The sequence below is a fragment of the Vulpes vulpes genome, chromosome 2, assembly GCF_048418805.1.
Source record: "Vulpes vulpes isolate BD-2025 chromosome 2, VulVul3, whole genome shotgun sequence".
Taxonomy (NCBI): Eukaryota; Metazoa; Chordata; class Mammalia; order Carnivora; family Canidae; genus Vulpes; species Vulpes vulpes.
The window spans coordinates 124257805-124266281 of NC_132781.1; positions in this window are offsets into that span (position 1 = coordinate 124257805).

Below are 8477 nucleotides of genomic sequence, written 5' to 3' on the forward strand. Positions count from 1 at the left end.
CAGCACACTGATCACTGTCACACCTAGCACTCTGAGCACTGTGGTCAACCAGGAGAGGATTCCAAAACCTGTATCTATCCATCCAGATCCCAGCTGCAGCCTAGACAGCTAGAAACACAGAGGGAATTCTCAGCTTCCAAGGATCTATCAAGCAAGGAGATGAAAAATTAGCCAACCATGACCTGCAGCCCAAACAGGAGGTTAAGGTTACAATTTCAACATCTCCAGCGCACAACAGTCAACAAGCAGTAGCAGGTTGCACTCTAAACACACTTGGAATTGGAGTCTAAAGACTTATTTGGCAAATTACTCGCCTACTTGGGTATTCATTTGGTATCTATAAGACTCCATTTCCTCCTCTGTGAAATGGGAGCAATAACGAAATAGGTTACTTTTAAAGCATCTGTGTAATTCACAATTACCCTCTTAATTATCCCCCGTGTATAGAGGAGCCATATTGTTTCATAATCACTGCAGATGATTGGATCAGGAGTAAAATCTGGCCAATTCTGGGCCAATTATATTTCTCTCCCACATAGTATTTAGAATTAGGCCTGAAAGGGAACAATTAGGCTCCTTGAGAGTGGTGGGACCAGGAACACAGAATTTCATGCTGTCATCATGTTCACCAGTTGTACTAACCAACAGAGAAAGACAGTCTATGCAAAAAGATTTTAAAAGACACGCTGAAGAGCTAGCTGAAAGGGAATCATGAGATTCCCTTATGCTTTCCAGGCCTTTGCAAAAGCCCAGCTGTAGCCCTGCCAAAGTGTTCCATGGCAAATCCCTTAATCTTTTATCAATCCTCCTCAATTCTCTGCTCTTGTTTAAGACATTTAAGTTGGTTTCTGCTACTTTCAAGCAGAGGATTTTTAAGATTTCCTTGTGTCTCACTCACTAGGCAGCTCTGAGAATTAAGTGAGATAATAATGCTTTCTAATATGCAAACTACTATAAAAATTGGTAAGGATGATCTATTTCATGACTGACAAAAACAAAGTGTCCGACAAAAATGTAGTTTAATGAAAAATTATTTGGCAAAAAGGAATTTGTTAACATGTAAAGATGTTTAAGACTTGTCATTAAGGGATGCCTCGGTGGCTCAGTGGTTGAGCATCTGCCTGCAGCTCAGAGCGTGATCCTGGGATCTGGGATCGGGTCCAGCACCGACTTCCTGCAAGGAGCCTGCTTCTCCCTCTGCTTGTGTCTCTGCCTCTCTCTCTCTCTCTCTCTCTCTCTCTCTCTCTCTTTCTCTCTCTCTCTTTCATGAATAAATAAATCAATCTTTAAAAAAAAGACTTGTCATTAAACTGATCATCAAGTTACCAAAAATAGAATTTTGTACCAGGAGTAAAACTTTTTCTGTAAAGGGCTAAATAATGAATGAATATTTGAAGCTTTTTGGGCCACACGATCTCTGTCCTACCTACTCTGTTGAATCAAGAAAGCAGCTGTAGGTAATATGCCAACAAATAAATGTGGTATATTCCAGAAACACTATTTATGGACAACAAAATATGAATTTTATATAAATCTTACAGGTCACAAAATTGTATTCTCCTGACTTTTTTCCAGCCATTAAAAAATATAAAAATATATTTTTGGCTGTGAGCCGTACACACATACTAATATATACATCTTTGAAATTACTACTTCACAGGGCACCTGGGTGGCTCAGTTAGTAAGTATCCAACTGTTGATTTCAGCTCAGGTCATGGTCTTAGGGTTGTGAAATCAAGAGCTGGGTGTGGAGCCTGCTTGAGATTCATTCTCTCTCTCTCTCTCTCTCTCTCTCCCTTCCTTCCCCCCTCCTCCCCTCCTCCTACTTGCACACGTGTGTGTGTGCATGTACACACACTCTCGTTATTGCTTTAAAATTTTATCTATTTGTGTGTGTGTGTGTGTGTGTGTGTGTGTGTGAGAGAGAGAGAGAGAGAGAGAGAGAGAGAGAGATTGAGAGAGAGGCAGAGACACAGGCAGAGGGAGAAGCAGGCTCCATGCAGGGGGACTTAATCCCAGAAACCTGGGATAACGCCCTGAGCTGAAGGCAGATGCTCAACCACTGAGCCACCCAGGCACCCCTCTACTGCTCTTTAAACAAAAGCAAAAACAAAAACAAAAACAATAAAAACACCACTTCACAATGTTAGTTTAAAGTGTTAGCTTTCAGGAATACTTATATTTTCTATTTTCCTAGCATAGGCATGTATTACTTAAATTAGTTGTAGTTATATTAAAAAAAAATGAAAGTGAAGTCATGAAATGCTATTCAAAGATGAGGAGGAAGGAAAATGTCAGGATTGGAATGTGCAAGCCCTCCTGAGCTCCCCAAGGTGCTAGCGCCTTTCTGGGGGTTAGGCCAGATTTAAGAGTCACTGAAGGGATGCCTGGGTGGCTCAGCAGTTGAGTGTTTGCCTTCAGCTCAGGGTGTGATCCTGGTGTCCTGGGATCAAGTCCCACATCGGGCTCCCTGCATGGAGCCTGCTTCTCCCTCTGCCTCTTTCTTTGTGTCTTTCATGAATAAATAAAATCCTTAAAAAAAAAGTCACTGAAAAGCAGGACTATACCACTTGGGAATGCAGGAAATCGGTCTGAAATGAGGTTCCTACATCAACACAGAGATACCTTACCAAGTGCACAACTTCAACTATCCTACCCTCCAGTTCCAGATGTCCTATTAAAAAACCCACAGCCTAGAATCCTACTGTTTCCAATTGTTTTGTATTCAGATGAACAGGGAGTAGCTGCTTTTCTTTTTAGAAGGTGGTTCAAGGGAGGATCCACCCAAACTAACCAGGACCAGAAGGCCTCCCCATAGTAACCCTTCCCAATTCTCCACCAGCCAGGACCAGTATGAACTGGTGTGTACTCCGAGACAACATCCGTGTTTACCGCCTGTGTGCCAGGCACTATGCTAGGGGCTATTCAAAAAATGTGCTCCCTCTAACTATAGCAGCACATCATGTTCTCCACATCCCTCTTGCTGGGGCTCAGTTTAATATACATGAAGGTAAAAATTGCACTAACAATAATGGTGCAATACTCTTGGAACCCAGGTTCTCATTTTAAGCCTTCACTTTACCTTTAATGTATTGAGCTGAAAGAAATAAAACCTTGAACAGAACAAAGATGTGTAGGGTACATGCAGTCTTGTCTTGTGCTTGAACATCTTCACCCCAGTTGGGAAGAAGAGGCTCAGAAAGGCAAAGTGATTTACCACCCCACCCCCCCACCCCCGCCCCCAGCACATGGTCAGGTCAGGATTCAAACACAGATCTTCAAGTCATTAACCTTCCATGTCCTGGGGCCTATGACAAATGCAGAATTCCAAGCCCCATGCTCAGACCTGATTCTGAATCTGCATTTTGACAGTCTCTAGGTTTTATGTGCCTAGTAAAGTCACTGCCCTAAAAATCTTCTTCAGATTACAAGGAAAGAAATAGGCTGTACTAAGTGCCTGTGGGTGAAGCATTGTACTACTTGGATAGATTTTTCTTTTTGACAAAAAGACCCCAATTTCATACCTATTATGTTAATATATAGGTGAAGAACCAGAGGCTCAAGGAAGTACCTTACCCATGTGAAGAGCCTGTGAGGAGCAGGGCCAGGATTTGACCCCAACACCTCTCCATCTACCCTTCCTGCTTTCATGTCAGGGGCTCAAGTGAGGTGAATAACACAGCCAACTTGGAAGATGGCTCAGGTGATCTTGGGAGTTGAGTTTATAACTCATGTTGGAAAGAGAGTCATTTCTATTTTATACATTCACATTTTTAATAGGCAACATTAGAGCACAAGAGGTATAGTTTACTGAATTTGTCCATCAGAAATTTTTTTAATCTCTTTTAATTAAGGATGCATAGTATCCTTAGGAGGTTTGTTCAAAAGATGCTGAAATGGCAGCCTTTGGAATGGACAAGTTCCTCGTCAGTAATAAAAGTGGAAACAGAAATTAGTCTCAGGGCAACCGTTAAACACTTCCTTGGTCAGCTAAAGAGAAATCACTCTGAATGACCACTGAGAAATGTTGGATCTTTTCAAAACAAGACTGAACTTTTTCAAATCACATCAAGAAAAATAAATAAATAAAAGACTTGCAGGATGGTTTATATCATGTGTTGTCCCTGACTCAAGTCATAAGGGGCATCACAAACTGCATGGAAGGAATAGGAAAAGCTATTACAGGCAAGCAGAAGACAGACTGCTTGTACACTGCACACCTTTGTTCTCTTCAAGGCTTTTGTCCTTTCACCTCAAAAATATGCCTGGGACATGGTAAACATTCAGTCCCTTGTTGACAAGTAAATGAGTAAGTAGTATCAGGCATGGATTACCTAATACATCCAACATCACCCTAGGAAATGCGGGGTGCTCCACAGGGGGGTCCTCTCGTGCTGGGGATCCTAGGTGGGTAAAAAAGGCGGGCAGCAGCTCCTCCCCACATGCTTCCATCCACTTGAATGACACCTGCTCTATATACCTGGTTCGTAATTAAGAGATACCTTGAAAAGTCTCCTCAGTACAAATAAATAAAATGTTGGAAATCCCGGTACAAGAAAACAAGATGAATCAAGAAAGAAACGGATCCTAACTCTATTAGCTGTAGAACACTGAACAAGTGGCTTCATTCCCCTGGGCTCCAGCTTCTTCCTTCATAAGGTATTTGGAGTCTGGTAACGTTATTTTCGAGGTCCTTCCAGTTTTAATGTAGTTTTAGTTCATCATTTTAATTACCATCCAATTTCATTTTTTCTTTCTTCTTTTCTCTTTTGCTTTATTTTCTTTACAACAAGCTTTTATTTTTTTGCAGGAAGACTTATTTTCAAAGACATATAAATTAAATTAAACTAAAAAAGCCCTCCCAAGCATTCCCTGAATTTGCATTGCTTTTAACAAAAGCTAGCAGAGATGTTTTCCACGTTCTCGCCTGGGGAGAACAGAATTTAAAGTCAAGCTGTAGAGAGAACTGGAGCCTTCAAAAGCAAGTAATGCTTAATCTGTTCTATTCCTGAAGCACAAAATAAAACCAAACAAAAAAGAGAAATAAGCTACCGCTTCACCAGTGCCAAGTTTCCTCATGCATAAATAGAGATCCATCCAGAAAAACAGTGTTCTCAGTCGGGTGGGACAAATCCTTGTGTGCTTTTGTGGAAAATTCCCCAAACTGGCATCAAGGACACGGTCTACAGCTGCCTCCATGTATGGCCAGAAAACCATACACGAGTTGTGAGATGCCATGAGTCCTGCTGCGGTGAAAGAAAAGCTGCTCCATCCCTTGATCCCATGGAGTAAACATGGGTGACACTTTTTGAGCTGATTCCATGATCATACAGAGCAAACCTTGTGTAAGAGAGGTCTGATATTAGACCTCCAGTTGCCATTTTTGTGTCTTTTCTTGTCCCACCAATGAATGCCTTTCCCACCCCCAACCCACCCATCATGAGTTTGAGTGGTTAGTGCTGCTTGGACCGATGGCTAGTCCTGACCACCAATCTAAAGTAGACACCAATCGGGTACCAGCACCAAGTCCGGCCATACAAGCGTTGTACTTTAATTATCTGCATAGCATTTGTCCTTGAGTTTTTCTTTCTTATTTATTTGTTGCTTTAAGTCTCAGAATGATGTAAAATTCAAAAACTTCCCCCATTGTTTACATCGAATACTACCTCACACACAGTGAGCTCTCAATCAATAGGTACTGAATGAATGGATGGTCTTGACTCACTCTTTGCAAAGCCATGTTGGGGGCCCCAGTCTCAGGATGCTTAGGAATCTTTCTCATCTTCAAGGGCAAGTCAGGACTACTTCATCTTTCTCTACATTTCTTTTTAATGTTATATTATACTGCTGTAACATTAAAGATATTTTGAAAACATGAAAAGGCAACCCATCATACCATCATCGTAGCAAAGCACTTCTGTTCACACATATATTATTTCCTTTCAGTTTTTATTCATAAGCAGATACAGTTTTCACAAAATTATAGCCAAGGAATGTACACTATTTTACTGCGTTACTTTTTATACTTACTGTTATAAACATTTTCTAGGCTACTGAGTTTTTTATAATATTAATGATAGCTAACATTTCATAGTTTATTTGCCAGGCATTGTTCAAAGCCCTGGTATTATCTTGTTTTATCTACACAATAACTCAAAGGCAGGTGGCATTATTTCCATTTTATAGATTCCCCTTCTACATAAGGCCCTTACACATGCACGCTGTACTTACCAACCGATCTCAGTAGGAGATTCTTGTAAAGAATAACTGGCTAAGACATATCCATCAATGGAATGCATGAATCAATAATGATGCACCTGGTCTGTACAGATTATACTGCCTTTAAAAATAATTATTCAGAGGGACACCTGGGTGGCTCAGCGGTTAAGCATCTGCCTTCAGCCCAGGGCATGATCCTGAAGTTCCAGGATCGAGTCCCACATCGGGCTCCCTGCATGGAGCCTGCTTCTCCCTCTGCCTATGTCTCTGCCTCTCTCTTTCTATGTCTCTCCCGAATAAATAAATAAATAATCGTTATAAAAACAACAAAAGAATTCTAATATTTATAAAACAGAGTTAAGTGATATCTCGTTTTTTTCAATTTGCATTTCTCAAACTACCAATGATTCTGAGCACTTTTTTAAAAAAAAATATGTTTGGTAGCTTTTGGGGTTTCCACTGTAAATTGTTCATAGCCTTTGTCTTTTATTCTGTTGAGATCACTGGGGGGGGGGGGGGGGGGTTTGTTCTTTTGCATGAATTCCTTTTACATTCAGTCAAGTCCTTGTGAATTTTAGACATTCCAAACATCTTCTCCCATGCTTTCAACCACTTGTGAACTTTGTCCATATTGTGACTTATTAAACAGAAATGCCTGTTTAAAAACGATTTTGAACTTCACACTTGCAGAAGAGCTGCAAAACTAATACATAAGAATTCTAATATATTATTTATTCAGGCTCACTAATTTCAATATTTTATCCCTTATACTTGCCATCCTCTCTTTCTACCTCCACTATATGTCCGTAATATATATTTTTAAAGAACCATTCGCTAGTAAATTGCAAACATCGTATTTCTTTGCTCCTCATTATTTCAGTGTTTGTTTCCTAAGAATAGGAACAAGCTATAACCAGAGTACAAGCATGGAATCAGGGAATTTATCATTGATTCAATTTTATTATCTTATCCACTATACTATGCAAGTTTAAATTTTGCCAATTGTCTTGATACTGAGTTTTATAGTTATTTTCTCCCTCCCATTCAAGATTCTACCTGTCATGTCCGTTTTATTTCCTTTCTTTCTGTCTCTCCGGATTCTTTATTTTTCATACGCTTACCATCTTATTCTGTAGATTGTTCCTAAGTATGTGTTTGTGTGATTTTTTTTAATGATTTTGTTTTTCTGTTTTTTGTTTTGCAGAAATACTTCAAAGCCAATGTTGTATTTTCAGGAAGGCATCATGGCAGGAGGCACATGATATCAATTTATAACATTACTGACAGTGTTAACTTTTAACTTGGTCACTTAATTAAAATGGGTCTGCCAATGACCATTTTTTTTCCTTTGTAACTAGTACTTTTATATTGACACTTTGTGTCTATGGGAAAATAAGGGAATATAAACATACCTGCATTTTGCATTAGTCACATCAATATATGCTGAACTCACTTCATGTTAGCTCATAGAGATCTTTTTTATTCTTTATTATAAAGCACCCCATTGTGTATATGCATCATAATTAATTTTACCAATCCCCTATGTAGAGACATGTAGGTCATCGCCATTAATTTGGACTTACAAATAATGTTCCAGTGGGGAACCAAATGCATATGCATTTTCTTACTGTTAGAGGTGTATCTTCAGGGTAAATTCCTAGAACTGGGATTTCTAAATGAAAAAGGAAGGTATATCTAACTTTGTTAGAGATTGCCAAATTCCCAGTATAAGGATTCTATCATCTGCACTCCCACCAGCAATGAGAATGCCTCACAGTCTCGCCCGGACAATGTAGTGCCAAGCTTTTAAAGTTTTTGCCAACCCGAGAGAAGAGAAATGGCATCTTGGTGTAATTGTATTTTCTTTTCTCTTATTATGAGTAAAATCAAAATAGTTTCATGTGACTAAGGACCATTGTACATTTTTTTATGACTTGTTTGTGCCTTTAATTCATCGTTCTATTGAGGCTTTGGTCATTTTTCCCCTTTATGAATTTTCAAGTATATTAAGGATAATACCTTTTTATCTGTGATGTATTGTGATGCAAATATTCTTCTCTAGCTTGTCATTTGTCATGTTACTTCAACTGTGGTTTTTCCATGAGAAAAATTTTTGATTTTTATATAGTTGGATTTATCTTTTAAGAAGTCTTTTAAATGGATTTAAAATCTTAGTTAGAAACTTTTCTTATATTTATGTAATAGATAAATTCAACCATGTTGTCTTCTAGAACTTGTATGGTTTTATTTTTTTACCT